Genomic DNA, 20,056 nt, shown 5'->3' with positions numbered 1-20,056 from the left:
TTGCAATTGACGTGGAGGTGCTTTGGGTTCAATAGGTCCTGTGAAGAGCTGGAGGGGCCCAATCCCACTTGGTGCCTCACAGTGTGTGACTGGACTGACAACAGGGTATCATTGGTTTTCTCTGATTTTATTCATTGTATTTGGAGATAATGCCACATCCTTATATTTAATTGGCATTCTAATTGTATTTGAGAGAGAGAGAGAGAGAGAGAGAGTGTTTTGTGTGAGTTTGTGTGTGTGTGTGTATGCATGTGTGAGTGTGTCTGTGTGTATCACTTAAGATCTGGGTATTCTATGTACTGATTTGGCCTGAGAATTATCCTGTGTCAATTTCCATGGCATGATGATGAGGGTGAGAGCCTCACTGTGAGCAGTAGAACATTTCACATCTGCTCAGGTGGACGCACATGGGAATCTCCTGGTGCGTGTTATAAATTCTTTTCCCTGTAAATACTGTTCATGTTCCTTTGGGTTTTCATGTAGCAATAGATTCTATGATTGAGAATTGTTACCTAAGAACAGGAGAATAGTCTTCATGGGCTTAAGTTGGAGCCTGGATTGTGACACAGGGTCCTCAAATGTTCTTGGCAAGCTAGTCTATTCCTTCAAACCCCCTCAGGGAGCTCAAGCAAATCAGCTCCCTCCTTTTGTTTGCCTGGACTGCTGTCTCCGTGTTCATAATAATAAACTTAATAAATACCAAATGGACCCAGTACCAAGAAGCAAGGGCTTGGCATGTCCTAGGCTGGGGTAGTTCAGGATTCAGTCTGAATTCATGTAATTCTTGAATCCTTCATTCATAATGTTATTTCATCCTTGGACCATGCCTTACCACAGGAACAACTTTGAGTCCGAGATGCTCATGAAGCAGCACCAGGAAGTGATGACCGACATGAAGAAAATGAGCGAGCAGGTCAATAGAGCTTTGGTCAAATGTACACACCTCACACTGGAAAATGACTGGTACTGGTGAGTAACTTACAAGGTTGTGACCCCAGCACAGGGCACAGCATGTGTCAGCCCATTCTTATCTTTGAAGTAAAGTGAGGATCAGGCTTTATAGTGTTTGAAGCAGACCAGGAAGCCTGTGTCTAAGGAAGGCTCTAGGACACACAGGACACAGAAAGATTGGCCTCCAAGCGACATTCTAATAAAATGGACAAATAAATCCCTATGGACACATGGGGATTAAGTCCTCTTCTGGGAAAAACTTGAATCAATGGTGTCAGGTTTTTGAGAAGTGCCCTGAGTCTTCTGGAATGTGGCTCTTTTCTCCATTTGACCTGTCTCTAGGTCATGCTCCATGGCTACTGTGGACTTGGACTATAATCTGGGGCTCTTTGGATCAGGACCCAAGAAGGAGTAATGGACTTGGAGACGTGGGAGGAAGTTGGAGACTGGCTAGGAGTCACCATTTTTTCTTTGTGTCTCAGCCGCAGCTTCTGCCCCCTCCTAACTGAGTTGTTTGAGCTGAAGAACAATGCCCAGAGAGCACGGCATGAGAACAGGGAGCTTCTATGGGAACAGATTGCACTGGAAGAGTCCATTAAGGAAACAACAAGGATCTGTGGGGAAGCCAGTATGAAAATCCGTGTATCAAGCAGCCTCAGGTAGGATGAATGAAGCATCAAGGGCAGGTTTTCCTGATATCTAAGCATAAACCAAGTCAAACCAGTTTAACCTTTTCCAACTTATCCAGACACTCTCCTAGGTCTCATCCAGTTGTTCATCTCTTTGAACATTTACAAAACTTTCTGTGATGTTAGCTTCATGCAAGAAACTGGAGGATTGACAACCAAATCCTCCTGCTCAACTAGAAAATGCATTTCCTTAAGGGGGATCTGTTGATCACACACTGCACACTTACATGCCATTATGCTAGCGGGATGCCATATGGTAGCCGTCTTTGTAGTGCACAGAACTGATTAGAGTTCAGTTCAATTGCCAAAAGAATGGCTCCCATTGTCAGTCATGATGGGGCTTGTGGACTTTCTCTCCTTTTCCCTGTACATTGAAAATGGTCCCTTCTGCCTGTCCAAATCGTGGTTTACAGTGACAGAGCTTGAGAAGCAGTTTGTCCGTCCTGTTTTATGTCAGTGTTTTAGTGGTCTTTCCTGTGGCTTATGTCCTGGAGCTGACTGGATGAACAGGGATGTAAGAAAGGCTTCTCTCAGGGTGAGGGTTTGTGTGAGATATGTGAGGATTAGAGGGAAATTTTTCTCCAGCTCTCTCAACCTAGTGTGCCCAAGAAGTGCATTCCCTACACAGGTTTACTCTATAAGGGATGGATAGCAGTGTCTAAGCTCTCACTTGACACATTTCCTTTGCCTAATCTGTATTCAACAACTGTTCTTCCAGCCTGATGGCCTCCCCATTCTTTTCTGCTTCTCACTTATGATTTCTGTTCTCTCTCTCTCTCTCTCTCTCTCTCTCTCTCTCTCTCTCTCTCTCTCCCTCTCTCCCTCTCTCCATCTCTCTCTGACTCTGTGTGTGGGGGTGTTTTTTTGTGTGTTTGTGGGTACATATATGTGTGATCATGTTTATGACTATGGTGCATATTGTACTTTGGAAGTTGTTTGTTTTAATTGTTTGTGATATGGGGGTCTTATATATGTAAGTGTGTGTATATGTGTGCTTTTTCACATGTGTGTGTGAAGTCATCAAGTTTCTGAACACAGACACATATATATATTTATATATATATATATATTGTATAAGTCTATATGTGCATATTTAGAAACATGTAAAAGTATACACACACACACACACACACACACACACACACACAAACAAACAAACAAACACTCCGAGAGAGAAAGAAGAAGAGAAAACATAATCTTTCCAATTACATTTTAAACTGTTCTTAATGGGGTCTTGATCACTATTCAAACTATTTACACTGGGAAAACTATTCATAAACATTGATATTACTTGGAGAAAATTCAGGAATAGGGTACAGGGATGTGAGGAGAGGCTGCTGTGTGATATCCATGTACCTGAGTGTAGAAACTGATGACTCAGAGCTCTTCTGCCTTCTTTGCTCTCGGTGTATAGTAACACTGGAAGGTCATGTGGCTTGTTGTGTCTTCTCAACATCCTGGTTATGTTAATCGTTACCTGCCACCACTTTCTCTCCAGATTGGCCTAATTGGTTGAATATACCTTGGCTTTGGAGTTTGGCCTGGAATTTGTTAATTGAAAGATTAATTTGCTTAGAGTTGAATCTGCAAGCAGAAGATGTCCAGGAGTTATGCTGAGGTGGAATCACATCTTTGCCTCAGACAGAAACTTAGGCTCAAAATCGTCCAAAGCACTCACCCTGTGCTGTGTTGTGGCACTCTTAACCATTGTTATTCAAAATCATTTGATCTGAGTGAAAATCATCTGTAAGGAGGGTTTAGAACAGTGATGACCCTCAGACATTGCTGGAGGTGTCAAATGGGTAGCCCTGTGAGAAGCCATGTACAACTCTTGTGAAAGTTCAACCTTTTGACACAGCGATTCCAGAACAAGAAGTAGGTGTGAGCAGAGAAACTGTGGCACATTAGTGTTTAGTGGTTCACCTCAGAGCAGCCAAGAAGCAAAATTATCCAGAAGTCCATCAGTCAGAAAGTGAAAAGGTACAATGTTGTCCAGCCCTTCCATGGACTGTGGCTGAGTTTGATTATACCTGCCAGCATTTGGCTTTGAATTAGTCAGCCTTATCTTACTGGAATTATATCTGATAGCATCCCAGTCCAAGTTTTACCTTGGATTGTGGTTATGGAGATTTCCTAGCTGTTTGTGCTGGTAGTTTGTTTCCCCTGTCAGGTACTGTATGGTAAAGGGACCTCATATTGGAAAATGCAGCTCACTTTGCATGCACTGGGAAACAGTGGGCCAGAGGACTGAAGAGGCTCAGCTGCCCCCCCCCCCAGTGCTCTGTTCCCTGAAATCAGCCTCCTGTGCACAGCCTTGTGACCTTGCTAAGCAGGCTTGCCTAACAGGCCTAGATGTCACATTTCTAATTTCTGATTTTCATGGGAATACACTTTATTGGCTGAGCTGTCTTTAGGCTATGCTCACTGTGTACTTACCCCACTCCAGGTTTTTTTTTTTTTTTATGCCACAATAGTAGACTGGGTGAACCCTTCTATTACCATTAACTGGGAAACTAACCACATTCTGCAAAATACTCTGCTTGTATATGTGAACAAATATATTTGGGTGAGTTCAAAAGTGTGTATGTCTGGGTGTCTGTCTGTCTGTGTCTGTATACATGTATGTCTCCATGGACAATATAATCTTCTAATGACCAGGATGAGGAGAGAATGGAGGAAAGTCTGCAGGACCCCCTGAATCAGCAAAAACTGGTCACTGAGCAAAAGGCCTTGCCTGAGAAGATGCAGCATCATTTCAGTGTCACTGAGAGGATTTGAAAGCACAGGATGAGAGGACCCAAGTAGATTCCCTGTACTTATAAACTGTCTTATTGGGTGTGTGACTTTCTCCATAGTTCTCAGCACCTGTCAGCTAGGAGCAGCTCAGAATATTTTTCTTGTCCATTTTAAAAGAAATTCCGTCCATGAAGTGTATTTGATCCATAGAGATTCTGGCTATTGTGTACTGATCCCTCCAGTCTGTGCTCTCTTGTGTTATCTGAGCCCAGTGCCTTTAAGTCTCCCCACAAATAGTTTTACGATACCCATAAACAAAGGAGTGGTATAGTTTATTTTCTGCATGAGTATCTCCTTTGGACTTCAATGCCTACCCTCGGCAAGATTTCCATGCAGCATATTCTTGCCAAGTATAATATCACTTCAGTGTGCATGTACTTCTTGAGATATTGTTTCTCTGGGTCTTTGCAGATATTGAGGTTGTCATGTGGACCCCAGGCAAACTCCTGCACTGGAGGAATAATAATAGTCTTCATTTCAGTGATGACCAGGCTTCCAAGGCCTTCCTATTGTTTTCTAGTTTGTTCATATCTCTCCTCATCTGACATTGAGACATTGCTACATGATATTAAAATATAATGTATACGTATGATTGGAATTATCTGCTGTTCACTGTTTAATTTTTAGCAGTTTTAAAAGCTGGGAAAATATGCAGGCCTGTGGGATCTCTTACCCTTCTCTCTTGGGCATGAGAGAATGACCTCAGATGAAAGATCATCCTAGATTATCCTGCTGAATTGTGCTGCTGTGTATGGGATAAGTGACATGGCAGGTCCTCACCAGGTCTTTTCCACCCCTAGGTCTGAACACTGCAGCAGAAGCTTTCCCAGGGCACAGACCAGGACTACAGCTCTCAGAGACAGAACTGTCCACCAGGAGCACTGAGGGTGCAAAGATTGACACCACCTCCCACATCTCAGTCCTTGTAACCATACCAATCTTGGGCTAAATTTGAAAGACCTTGAGATGTGGCCTGGAACACGCCTCACGTTTAACCTTTTGACGACTTGTCCATCAACAACCAACCACTCCCAGTGAGGCAGGTCTACATTCATCTTGAGGAGATTTTTACCATCTTACCTGCCGTTCTGCTGTGTTTGCAAGGCCAGCAACAGGCTGGAGTTATATGTTGAAGAATCAGCAGGAATTGAATGCTGACTAATTTACTTGTTATATTTGTTTTTAGTTTGAAGTTTGGTTTTATGCATTTGGTTTTATTTGTTTACGTTTGAAGTTTTGGTATTTATTTGTTAACTTTAGTTTTTTAATTAATATGCTATATTCTTAAGGCTATATACATTGAACTCATTGACTCCCCACTTTAAAATTTTCTTGAATAAATTAATGTTTGTCTATAAATAAAAATGTGACCTTTAACCCTTCACTCACAAGGCCGTCCTGAGTCGTGTGCGGTTCTTCCTCCTGTAACAGCACAAGTGTAAGGCAACAGTGGTTTTCTGCAAGTCTCATGCAGCTTAGGCTTCACCATCAGTTCACAGCCAGCCAGAGCTGCACAGGAAACTGTGCTCTTGATGTAGACAGTTTGTCATGCTCTGTGGATCCCACATTCATGACGAAAATTATCCTTGCTGTATCCTTGTGCTCACAAATTTAGCTTCCTTTACAATGACAAACAAAGGAGGAATACAGAAGTATTTCTCTAATACATTAGAGGAAATAAAACCATTCAGTATGGGAATATAAAAAGCAATCAGGACACACGGAGCTGTATGCCTCTGCATTCCTTGTAATAAAGCATCGGTTATAACTGCAAATTTATTGAATTCCAGCAATTTTGGAGGAACAATATTTTTAAAATTTTTTATTATATATATTTCTTTACTTACATTTCAAACGTTATTCCCCATCCTTGTTTCCTTCCTTAAGCCCCCATTCCCTTCCCTCTCCCTTCCCCATATGTGTATCCCCCTGTACATCCCCCTTATTGTTCAACCATATTCCTTTGCACTACCCCTGGAACATTTTCTTTATTGTTTTTGTTGGTCTGTTTGTTGTTATTCTTTTTCTCCCATTTTTATTAAATTGGGCATTTCTTATTTACATTTCAAATGTTATTCCTTTTCCCGGTTTCCTGTCCATCAGCCCCCTAACCCCTCCTCTTCCCGTTCTAAATGGGTGTACCCTCCCCATCCAACCCCTGTTACTGCCCTCTCCAAAATTCCCTTCACTGGGGGTTCAACCTTGGTAGTACCAAAGGCTTCCCCTTCCAGTGTTGCCCCAACAATGCTATTTACTGCTACCTACGCAGGGTCAGTCCATGTGTAGTCTTTGGGTAGTGGTTTGGTCCCTGGAAGCTCTGGTTGGTTCTTATGGGGTTGCAAACCCCTTCAGCTCCTTCAGTCCTTTCCCTAGTTCCTCCAATAGGTGTCCCGTTCTCAGTTCAGTGGTTTGCTTCTGGCATTTGACTCTGTATTTGACATGTTCTGGCTGTGTCTTTCAGGAGAGATCTATAACCGGTTCATGTCAGCCTGCACTTCTTAGCTTCATCCCTCTTATCTAGTTTTGGTGGACATAGATAGATAGATAGATAGATAGATAGATAGATAGATAGATAGATAGAAAGAAAGATAGGTGTGGACCACATGTGGGGCAGGCTCTGAATGGCATTCCTTCATTCTCTGCTCTAAAATTTGCCTCCCTATCCCCTCCTGTGGATATTTTTGTTCCCCCTTTAAAGAAGGAGTGAAGCCTCCTCCTTTAAAAGGGGAACAAGAATACCCTTGGCAGGGAAGAGAGAGGCAAAGATTAAAACAGAGACTGAAGGAACACCCATTCAGAGCCTGCCCCACATGTGGCCCATATATATACAGCCACCCAATTAGACAAGATGGATGAAGCAAAGAAGTGCAGACCGACAGGAGCCGGATGTAGATCGCTCCTGAGAGACACAGCCAGAATACAGCAAATACAGAGGCAAATGCCAGCAGCAAACCGCTGAACTGAGAATAGGAGCCCTGTTGAAGGAATCAGAGAAAGAACTGGAAGAGCTTGAAGGGGCTCGAGACCCCATATGTACAACAATGCCAAGCAACCAGAGCTTCCAGGGACTAAGCCACTACCTAAAGACTATACATGGACTGACCCTGGACTCTGACCTCATAGGTAGCAATGAATATTCTAGTAAGAGCACCAGTGGAAGGGGAAGCCCTGGGTCCTGCTAAGACTGAACCCCCAGTGAACTAGATTGTTGGGGGGAGGGCGGCAATGGGGGGAGGATAGGGAGGGGAACACCCATAAAGAAAGGGAGGGGGAGGGATTAGGGGGATGTTTGCCCGGAAACTGGGAAAGGGAATAACACTCGAAATGTATATAAGAAATACTCAAGTTAATAAAAAAAAAAGGAGTGAAGCATCCACATTTTCGTCATCCTTCTTGAGTTTTATGTGGTCTGTGCCTTAGATCTTGTGTATTTTGAGTATAACCAAGAGGCGAGGATGCAAAAGAATCAAATGGATAGCTTGACGCCAGAGGTTGCTGGTGAACACCAGAGGGAAAGATCATTCTTCCAGCGACAATTGGCAGGTTTCTGGTAAGTCAGCTTTGCCAGACTACTTGTCTTGGGTCCACAGAACTCTCTGAGTTGCCAAGAACAAGGTATGTTATGCCCACATACACTGGACAGTGTAGAAGATGTCAAAGCCAGATGTCACATTTACACCTATGTAAATAAAAAACAGAGATCATTTACCCAGAGAGGATTGCATACAGGTAGCCAATGCTATAATAAATTATGGGATCCTGAGTTAACTGACACATGGTCTCCTAGAGTAAGGTAAAAGTGCCTGCTTGTTTTTATTGATTCCTTTTCTGGGTGAGTAGAAGCTCACTACATCGGACTGAAACTGATCATAGAGCAACTAGAAAGCTCTGCTAGGAACTTTCACCCTAATTTTGCCACTCACTAGGAATGCTGTCATATAATAGCCCAGCTCTCACTGCCAAAGCCTCTGAATAACAGTCAAAGATGTATGCATAGTTTGGAGTCTTTGTTGTGCAGAATTCTGGGCAGGTGGAAATAATGAACAAGACATTAAAGGAAACACTATGAAAACTCTCATTAGAGTCCAGGAAGGGTGGATAGGCACTTTTCTTACTTTGGGCCTGCTGTACTCCATACAAGGAGGGAGTGAACCATAGAATATTATGTTTAGAATATACCCCCCCCATTGCTTCTAAATCTTAGAGATCAGCAGTTGGCAGAATTCTTCAGCTATTTTATTCTTGAAATCCTATCCGTCCAGTTCTCCGTAAAGTCTATTACCTTGACTATCAGAGAGACCCAGTGAACCTCTAAATCTACCAACAATATCCCCTAATTTGGACCTAGTGGTAGCGAACCTGCATGAGCCAACTGGGCATCGAAAAGGACAAAGCAATTTGCAAAGGACCTACGTGGCGATGTTTTACACTCTTACAGCTATGAGGTTAGGTGGAATTTTAACATGGATTCCTCACAACTAGGTCAAGAACGTAGAAGCCACAGATGACAATGCCAAATAGACTCCCTCCAGAACTTCTGGACCTATTAAAGTTTAGCTTTCACCTGACCTCAAGCCCTTCCACTCCCTGCCCAACCTCCTGGATCTTACATTTGGCATGAATACAGGATCATGGTCCAAACTCTAACACCCTCAGGCCTGTCCCTGGGAACTCAGGAAGGTGGACACTAGAGAAGTGACGTCTAATGGAACTGCAGAGGACCAATCTCCGTCCACGTTGTCCTTTGCTCACTGATATCTGGTTATTTTTTTGAGAAAGGATTCGGAAGTTTATCATTTGAAGTAGGTGCACAACATTTAAAGTTGTATATTCACTGTGTAACTGGGTTCACTATGTTACCAAGATCATTGCAACAGAGGGATGCGAAACAGAGACTTCGTGAGTACACATCCATGAATATATAAAAAGAAAGCCCCCTTTGAAGGAATGCACAATAAGAAAATGAAATCCAATATCCAATAAATTAAAGGTCTGGAGGGAAATACTGACTTTTGGGAAACAGGAAAACCTAGGAAATTGGAATGTATGTCAAAGGACTGGATCTGGGAATAAAATTATTATCCAGAAGAATCTTCCACCCCATGTCCCTTGATCTTTTCTCCCCATGCCAAGCCCTGACGCAATCTGCCCTTTCAGAGCAGGTAACTACTAATGAAGCAAAGAGAAATCTCTAGCTTTAGAGGGAGGAGATATGGAAAGGGTTCCATTGTGTCACTGGAGAGCCTCCTGGAGATGGCACCTCAGAATCTGGTCACCATAAGGAAAGCTGGTTAGCAGGAGGCCCTGGCAGTTCCCAGTGACGTCGTCAGTAGACCCTTCCCTGAACAATCTCTTGTATCCAGGAGAGCCCTGGCATCTTCTGTGGTGTCACAAGTGTTGTGGTGCCACCAAATGCCTGTGGGATGTTCCTTCAGTGTCTCTATGGTTCACTGATTGACCTGTTGTCCAGGCTAAGCAGGCCGTTTGGGAGAAAGAGCAAAGAGCATGAATCGGTGAGAGTTGGGGAGAAGGAAGCTGGCCTTCTGTCTTGTTGTAAAAAAGGAAGAAATTAATGGTCCTTGGGAAAGCTCAGTGAGCTCTGGGCGAAGGGTGAGAAGGTTCCTTGAGGAGATGGCCTTGAGCTGAGCCTTCTGGAAACCCAGAGCTGGGAGCCTATAAGAAGCAGCTGGACTTCCCTGCTTGTTATGGTTCCTGGAAGTCAGAGACTTTACATCATTAATTTCTCTGTTTCAGAAGCCAGTTGTTGGGAAGGGCACCACTGTTTTCCTGAGAGCTCATGGCTTTTACTCCTTTTACTTAGAAGACAAAGGTCCTTAGGAAGAAGGGAGAGACTAGTGTGGTATCCTCAGGGCTGACTGTTTCCCCTTTGGATTGGTTCAGTTTGTGTCTGACACTAATATCTGGGAGAGAGAAGAACTTCTAGATGAGACCTCATCATCTCAGGCTTTCCACTAGAGTTATTCTGACTGCCATTCCCTGATAGTGGTCCCCTTAGATTTCTGAGTCAACACGTGTGAGTGTCATGCAGTTTTCTAGTGCAGTGAAGAACTGTTAGTCAGTGAACCAGAACCAGGACTGGCTCCTTCCTGACTTCTCTAGGTGTCCTGAGCAGTAAGTAGGGGAACTAAACGACCATGTTCTACCAATACAAGGCATCTATTACTACAGTCCTGGGATCTAGAGAGATCTATCCATGATTCTGGGCATCTCCATAGCAACTGAATGCTGATGGAGTTTTCATCCTGGCTTCTATACCTCAGACTAGGGTGTTCTGAAGCCAAGTTCCGGGGCTGGGGATTTAGCTCAGTGGTAGAGCGCTTACCTAGGAAGCGCAAGGCCCTGGGTTCGGTCCCCATCTCCGAAGGAAAAAAAAAGTCTCCTGAAGCCAAGTTCCATCCTGTGCAGCTGTGAATATGCCTGAGGAGGCTGTCTCCTTGGTTTTCTGAAGCATTGCTAAGGGAGCCAGAGGAAATCAGCACCTGCTGCTCAACAGAGCTCTGGGAATGTTGACATTCTCAGCTTCAGCTACATATTAAACTGGGTCAAAAGATCACCTATCAGGTCCATTCTTATATATCCTACAGGGTGCTAGGGGTGGACTGTAATGAAGTAGTATGCAGGAGAGGTGCTGGCCCTCAGCTGCTACAGTGTGTGTGTGGGAAACACCTGAACTCTTCTATTACAGATCAGAGAGATGAGCTGCAATCAAATTCAATAGACTGTGTATATTCCTGGGGTTTGGCTTTGACCATGCAGGTCTGTTGTCTCATACTTCATTGTTCATGTGGCCAAGTTGTGGGAAAGCACCACTCACAATTGTTTCCTATCCTCCGTCCTAGGGTCTTAGATTTTAGCACAACACTTCACATCTTACCTTCTAGATCCACTGTCCTAACTTTACTTCAACATGCACATCTCTATTATCCTTGCACCGTGTGTGTGTGTGTGTGTGTGTGTGTGTGTGTGTGTGTGTGTGTGTGTGGTTAGTTGGCATACAACTTTAGGGAAACCTTGCCACTGAAATCCTCTAGGAGTCTATGTAAGTAATCTGTAAACTGTGGATGGGGCAAAATCCAAATGCTCTCCCGAAACGTGGCCTTCTAGAAAGAGTATCGTAAACTGCAATAAAAGGATGCACTTGAAAGTAAAACTTGGAGGAAATGCCCTGGCATATCTACATTACCACTGTGAACTGTGACATTGCTCTCTTGGCTTCTGTGGCCAGACATGAGGGCTCTGAAGCTGTGCTGCCTCCTGTGAACTGTGAATGAGCTTGTGTCACACGAAGCATGTGAATGGAGTGAGAAGACAGTAGGAGGACCTTGTGACACTGCCCTCCCAATGGAGACATGGAAGTGTTGACAATCACAGTGGGTGAGTCTCAAGCTGCACTTTGAGACCCAGCAAGGCTACGTTTCACCTGTCAGCTCACTTCCTGCACATCCACCACAGGCCAAGGGCAGGCTCAGATGAAGCTCAGATGAAGACAGGCGCTGTCCCTTGTGAGCTGCGTCTCAGGGTATGCAGAAGACCATTCAGCCTCCTGTGATGTGGGAGATCAGAGTAGTAAGAGGCAGGCAAAGGGGACAGTTCTGTGTTAGTAGTTCTTGGCTACCATAACTACATCTTCCAGGCTAAGGATTTGCTCATGGAAGTCTGCTGTGTCACATGTGTAAAGGCCAAGCTGTCTGAAGTCTCAATAACACAACTGGCTCCAGGCTGCTTTCTCAGTCACTGGGATTTACACGCAGTCCTTCGTACCTTGTCTTCTAGATCCAAAAATTCTTTTCTGCCTTCATATGGACAAGGCATATTTTCTCACTGTCTCTTTCTAGGGACCAGGAGGAACACATATATTGGACAGCCATGCTTATTGTCTAAACTGTCAGGCGTCCATGTAGGACATTAGTGGATACAACATCATCTATCAGCATCTCTTACTGTAAGGGTTGGAGCAGAACTCCCCCATCTCATCCTGGGTGACGATGTAGATTAGACCCATCAGATTAAATAAAGAATTGAAAAACTCTCCTGGGGGTGAAGTGTTGAGGAAATGATGTTGCCGTCCCATAAATGCACAGCTATGAGCAAGCTTCAGACAGCCTGGGGGGTGCAGCCTGCAGCAGAGACCACAGGCCTTTGGTGAAGAATGATTCAGTTCAAAACTGGGAAGGGAGAAGGATGGTTGATATTGTTCCAGTACATCTCACTGCCTATAAAAAGAGTTTCTTCCAGATCATGTGAGTGATTCTTGTAAAGCAGCTCCTGGACTGGACGACTGAGACCAACCATGAGCCCTCCAGACTGGTCTTTCCAACCAACAGACAAAAGTATCCACTCTACGAATGATACACAGATATATACACAGAATACCAGGATGGATACAGAGTTTCTTCAGTTCCATGAATGAGGGATTCAGCAGATGAGATGGCTCAGCAGATAAAGGTAATTGTTGCCAACTCCCTACACCTGAGCTCCTTCCCTAGGACCTACATGATTGGAGGAAAGAACAAACCCCTCACAACTTGTCCTCAGATTTTTATGTAGTTGGGTTTTTCCAGTCTTAGTCCACAGAAGCAAAGACATCAGGTTTTCCAATTCCATTTGACACGGGACCAGTACCTTCAACCGAATGTTCCTTCCTGGAAAGCTGCAGCCTGTCAGCGTGGCTCAGTGGTTTATGAACTGCAAGTGTCCGTCTGGGAAGGTGGTCGTGTTCATCCAGCCCACCTGCCCCTATTGCAGAAAGACCCAAGAAATCCTCAGTCAACTGCCTTTCAAACCTAGTCTTCTGGATTCGTGAACATCACAGCCACTAACAACACCAATGACATTCAAGATTACTTACTACAGCTCACTGGATGGAGAACAGTTCCTCGGGTCTTCATAGGTAAAGAAAGACTGCATAGGCAGACGCAGCGATCTGATCTCCATGCAACAGAATGGAGAGCTGATGACCCAGCTGAAGCAGATTTGAGCTCTGCAGTTAGGAAAGGGGTGCAGGCAGAGCCCATGCCAAGAGCCATCATCCAGGCATTCCGACGGCCAGTGCCCCTGAGAGATGATGTGCATCACAGAGGATGTCACTACTTTTTGGTGATGGGGATTTTCAACAAATTGGCTTTTATTTCTTCTTTTCCTCAGTGCTAAAACCTGTTGCCGTTTGCCTTTAACCATGGGGGTGAGCAGCTTAACAGACAACACTGTCTTTTCCACTCTTCATGTGCTGACACGTCTCTGCCTCTAAGCCCATGTTTCCCATCCATTTGATCTAAATCCCCATTGAATCTGTCTCTGGTTTCCTGCCATGCTGGTCAGCTGAAGTCATTTTGCAGAAGTCCACTTCCTGAATGGTTATTAAATCAATGGATATTGTGAATTTGTTTATGAGCCACACACAGGCCTTTCCCTCCCTCCTGCATGCACCATCCCACTTCTCCATTCACAGCTCTCAGCCAGTGTTCTCAACCTTGCCCTCCCACAACCCACAGAAGTCCACACTCGTATGAAGATGCTGTTTGGAAAATCAGATGAAGAGCTTTAGCATACTAGATCCTCACTGTAGCCATAGTAACATAGACGACAGAGCAGATGGTACATTCATCTCTATTCGTAAAGGAGATTAAGAAAATCCCAAGAAGTTTTATGTTGGTCCTAGTCAGAGTACCAGCAAAGTCAAATATGACTTTAGTCAAGGTGACTTTGGATTCGCTCCTTAATGCCCATGGATTGCTCACATAGGACTCTGTAGAGTGTTGTTTCTACTGCCTCACTTTAAGCTCTAGGCAGACCAAGCTATCAGGTTTCTTTGGATTGCACATAAAAGACACACACATTAAGATACTTTTGATGAGATGGCTCAGTGGCCAGGTTCTTCTAAGTCTCCTCCAAATAGGATGCCCTCCTTTTTACTCCCAGCTCAGCACCTCTAAATCTGCCCTCAGCTCACTCAGGTGCCTTTAGTCATAGCTCAGCTCCCCAAATCAGCTTATTGTGTTTCTAACCTCCTGCCTGCTACACCAAGCCCAGTCTGGGAGGCCACCAATTGCCACTCAGCCCTAGATCTCAAATGGCTGGTAGCTCTTACTCCCTCTGAAGTATTAAATCCCTTCTCCTCTCCTGTGTCTCCTAGCCTGCCTGGAGGAAAACTAGAAGACCTGCCTATGCCACCCAGCTGGTTGGCCAACAGCATCTTTATTGAACTCTCAAGAATCAGTGTTCACAGGAAGATTCCTGATCTAAGCATCAAAACCACACCCTACGGGACTCAACGCCTGTCTCTGGTTTAAAGTGGGAGATAGAGTAGTTAGAATTGGATAATTGAAATTCAAATAATAATGATATTTATGTTACTAATTATGCCTTGATAAAAGGCTCCTAGAGAGTGGAGATGGGTAACATTTAAGGCAAAAGGGAAAAAGCCCTAATGCAGCAAACACAGTGGACCTGCCAGAAATGCTGGGGTCTTTCTGCACATCTGAATTTGGACTTGAACTTCTTCAGACAACTTCTTGATCACTCCATGCATCCTGAGAAGAATAGAAAAAATAGAAAAACAAAACAAAACAAAATAAAATAAAAAATCACCAAAATGGAAAAAAAGCAAAAGCAAAAGCAAAAAACAAAACAAAACAAAAAACAAAAAACTTAAAACAGGAGGACTGAGGGAAGATTGCTTGAGGTCTTCATTGTTAACTACAACTACTAGCTACCAATGGCTTTCAATGCAAAAATTATTTATTATTTTACTTGAAGCTTCTGTCTGGGTCAAAGAAACAGTATTTGGAAGCAGCACCACCAGGAAACTGGAACAAATAATGCTATAGAGCTCACACTGATTATTACCGTGGTGACTGAGGGCACAGCAGAGAATACTGGTGTGAGACAATGGGTCTTTTGGTGTCCTAGATGCTTGCAATATCTATGACTCTGAAATGAGTTACAGCCATCCTGAAATCATGACTAAATGGACTCTTCCATTTCTTTGGAGCACAAGATCTGTCATCCAATTGACTGACTATGATTAGTACTTGGGACCTACCCTCTGTAGTAAGGCTAAGGCTTCTGATGGAAAATCCTTCACCAAAACAGTGAATGGGCCATGGTGGTGCCAGCCAACAACCATGCCCTGCGTCCACCCTGCAGCCTCCAGAAGAGGTTTGAAGAGGTCAAAGTTACCAACATTTTATTTGTGGCTTTGACTTGTTGTCACTTTTTATTTTAAATAAAGTTCGATTTCTGTCATAATTCCTTCTAATTTCTTCCTCACACGAAACTTCACTTGTGACCTCAAATTCTATTCATGAAGTGTTACTTTTCTCTGGAGTAGGCTAAGGTTTGTATTTTCCTTTTATACCTTGCTGTGATGGCTAATTGTAGCTGTCTAAATGGTGCACTCTTGAGCAATTGACGCCATCAGAATGGCTGGCAGGCTGTGTCTTTGGCATTTTCTTGATGGCAATTGATGTATGGGGACTTAGCCCACTGTGGGTGGTACCAGCCCTAGTAAGGGGAGGAGAGGTCATAGAGAAAGGTAGCTGAGCAGATGAGTAAGCAGAGTTCCTCTCTGTTGTCAAGCTGCTGCCTTCTGTTCTTATCTCGTATTCCATTGATGATGAACTGTAACTTATGGGGTGAATAAAACCTTCACTTTCCCACAGTGGCATTTTTATGTTTCCTATAACAATAGGAAACTAATTTGAACATTCGGAATTTTCTTGAGATCTGCTCTGATAATCCCTCCTCCTGAAGGTTTTTAAATCAATAAACACAGTTCCTGGACACTCTAATCTGTTGAAATATTCGCTCTGCCAACCGCATGACACTGCTTAAGTAACTATCACATTTTTTTCTCATGACAATTTTCTTCCTCTTTTTTTCTCTTTAAAATTATATTTCTAAACATGTTAGCTCTTTGTACTTTAAAAGTTGTCCTTTTTCCCATAGTAGAATATTTATATTCAAATTCATGCGTTTCATAAAAGTGGGTGATTTATTGTAGTAAAATTTTCTAATCACTATTTATTGTATTAATTTTATTAATTCATCAAAAACTGACCTTATTATATTATCTACTTATCGATAAAGATATAAAAGCTTTGATTTATTCAAGTCTTTAAGGTCTTTCAGAACATCAGCTGGAAAGTTCTTATATGTATTCAGGATGGATCATGGGTACTTCCTATGTCTTCTTACTAATAGTATGCTTTATAAGTGTGCTTATCCAGGGTGTTTTGTTATATATTTTAAGAGTATTTTGAGTAGAATATTTCCCTGATTTCTTTCCCATGGTTTGTTTTTGGTATACAGGAAAGATAATGAGTTTTGTGTGTTATTTTGCATTCTACTACTTTAATGAATGTATTTTCAGCTTTAAGAAACTTAATTTTTTAGAGACAACTTGTCTGTTTAGCATCACCTCTAGCTAGTTCATAGTTGTCTTTGCATTAAATATTTTAATCCACATCATTTTATTTTATATTTTCAAATTATTATGAGGGGAATTTTTCCCAGATTTTCTCATGGTATGAATTGGATTGGCATAAAGGAAGGCTAAGAAATTTTGTGTGTTCACATTGTATTGTGTTTTTATGAATGTATTTATCAGTCTTAAAAGACGGTGATACATTTTTAGAGTTTTTAAAATAGAATCAGGTCATCTGTAAACGAGGACATTTTGACTTCTTCATTTTTCATTTGGGTTACCCAAGTTCACCACCCACCACTGATGCTTATTGTCATTTATTCCACTTTTCCTCTGGGTTTCTCTCTTGTCTCTTTTCATTGTTGCTACTCCCCCCGCCCCTTGTCCATCCTTCCATGCCTCTACCTAGGTCCCTCCATCCCTCTGCCTCCCATGATTATGTTGTCCCCCCTTCTAAGTGGGTTTCAAGCATCCACAATTTGGCCTTCTGACATGTTACCCTTCATGTGATCAATGATTTGTATAGTGGGTCTTCTGAACTTTTGGGTAACATCCATTTGTCACTAAATACATCCCATGTTATGTCCTTTTCGATCTCTGCTACTTCACTATTTTCCAGTTCCATCCCTTTGCCTACAAAGGTGCTGGTATTCATTTTTGATACCCGAGTACTGTTCCTCTCTTTGAATAGAGCGCACTTTCTACATTCATTCCTCAGTTGAGTTGAGGTCTATCGCGGTTGTTTCCAGCATTTGACTAATATAAGTAAGGCTGCTATGAACATATTCAACCACACGTCCTTGTCATATGTGGATCAGGTTTGAGTATATGCGCTGAAGTGAGTGGTAAAGCTGGGTCTTCAGGTAAAGCTATTTGCAATGTTTCCTGATCCTCCACATTGATATCCAGAGTGGCTATACAGCTAGTAATCGCACCAACAATGGAGGAGTGTTCCACTTTCTCTACATCCTAGCCCAATCTGCTACTGCCTCAGTTTTCTATCTTAGCCATTCTGATTGGTGTAATGAAGGATCTCAGGTTCGTTTTGATTTGCCTTTTTCTGATAACTAAGGATGTCGAACGTTTCTTGATGAGTTTCTCAGGCATTGAGATACCTCAGGTGAGAATTCTTAGTTTAGCTCTCTATCCCAGTTTAAAAGTCGGGTTATTTGGTTGTCTGGGAGTTTACCTATTTGAGTACTTTGTATATTTGGAATGTTGGCACTCTCTCAGATGTAGGGTTGGTAAAACTCTTTTCTGAATCTGTAGCTTGCTGATTTGTCCTATTGGTAGTGTCCTTTGCTCCAAAGAAAGTTTTCAGATTGTTGAGATTTCATACATTTACTGTTGATCTTAGAGCCTGACCCTTTGGTATTCTGTTCTGACAACTTTCTCCTGTGCAAATGTGTTCTAGGCAATTTGTGACACTTTCCCTTCTATTAGCTTCTGCATGTTTGGTTTTATGTGGATTTCCTTGATTCACTTGGATTTGAAATGTGTAGAAAGAGATAGAAATGGATCCATTGGCACTCAACTACATGCAGACCACCAGTTAGGGTAGCATCATTTCTTAAAATGTCTTCTGTTATGTTCAAAGTCCTCAGTCATCAGGGAAATGCAAATCAAAACAACCCTGAGATTCCACATCATACCAATCAGAATGGCTAACACCAAAAACTCAGGTGTTAGCAGATGCTGGCGAGAATGCGGAGAAAGAGGAACACTCCTCCACTGTTGGTAGGATTGCAAACTGGATTACCTCTCTGGAAATCAGTCTGGAGTTTCTTCAAAAATTGAACATTGCACTGCCTGAGCACCCAGTATACCCCTCCTGGGCATATAACCAAAAGATGCTCCAACATACAATGAAGGCACATGGTCCACTAAGTTCATAGCAGCCGTAATCATAACAGCCAGAAGCTGGGAAAAACGCAGATGCCCTTCAACAGAGGAATGGATATAGAAAATGGGGCACATCTACACAGTGGAGTACTACTCAGCTATTAAGAACAATGACTTCATGGAAATTTTACGTCAATGGAAGGAACTAGAAAATATCATCCTGAGTGAGGAAACCCAATCACAAGAAAACACACATCGTATGCACTCACTGATAAGTGGACATTAGCACAAATCTACCCAAGATGCAATCCACAGACCACATGAAGCTCAAGAAGGATGACCAAAGTGTGGAAGCTTCAGTCCTTCTCAGAAGGGGAAACAAAAATATTCACATGAGGAAGTGTGGAGATGAAGTCTGGAGCAGAGACTGAGGAAAGGCTACCCAGGGACTGCCCTAACTGGGGATCCAGTCTATATACATCCACCAACCTCAGACAATATTGGTGATGCCAAGAAGTGCGAGCTGACAGGAGCCTGATATAGCTGTCTTCTGAAAGACACTGCCAGAGCATGACAAATACAGAGGCGGATGTTTGAAGTCAACCTTTGAACTGAGAACAATGGAGGAGGCAGAGAAAGGATTGAAGGAGCTGAAAGGGTTTGCAATCCCATAACAACAATAATACCAACCAACTACAGCTCCAAGAGACTAAACCACCATTCAAATGGTACACATGGACAGACCCAGGGCTCCAGCAGCATGTGTAGAAAAGGAGTGGCTTGTTGGGCTTCAATGAGAGAAGAAGCCCTTGTTCCTGCGAAGGCTCTATGCCCCAGTGTAGGAGAATGTCAGGGCAGGGTGGCAGGAAGGGTTGGGTGGGTAGAAAAACACCCTCAGAGAAACAGGTTGAGGGGGATGAGGTAGGGGGATATGGGTGTGAAACAGAGAAAGGCTTTAACATTTGAATGTAACTAAAAACAAATAAAGAATAAAAAAATTTAAAAGGCATAACAAATGCAAAAGATTGGGGTGCCATTCCATACTCGTGATGTGTTTCTTCTGTGAGAGCATACTGGTTAACTCACTTCTCTATGACTGTCTTCTTATTTGAAAGGAAATAATGGGATCATCTGTGGAGTGGTTAGTAAGAATAAAAGCATCGCCTAACATGAATAGGTCCCTCCAGAGCGTGAGCTTAATATTCTAGGTATAGAGCAATTAGCTGGGGGGATTAAAAACAAAAAACAAACAGAAAAACAACATCAACGATTAAAATAAATTTTGAATGCTGGGATTAAGGCGTGTGCCAACAAACACAGGTCCTGTCACAAT

General features: G+C 42.9%; 1 protein-coding gene across 1 annotated transcript in view; it reads left to right on the top strand.

Moving 5' to 3' along the window:
* Positions 1-20,056, top strand: part of LOC148000773 (disks large homolog 5-like) — a 90,959-nt gene that overhangs the window by 21,334 nt on the left and 49,569 nt on the right. The gene's annotated exons all lie outside the window — the stretch shown is intronic.

This window comes from Rattus norvegicus, chromosome 15 (genome assembly GCF_021556685.1).
Source record: "Rattus norvegicus strain SHRSP/BbbUtx chromosome 15, alternate assembly SHRSP_T2T, whole genome shotgun sequence".
Lineage (NCBI taxonomy): Eukaryota > Metazoa > Chordata > Mammalia > Rodentia > Muridae > Rattus > Rattus norvegicus.
Note: the sequence above shows the minus strand (reverse complement) of the source record. Positions and strands in the feature narration are given on the sequence as shown.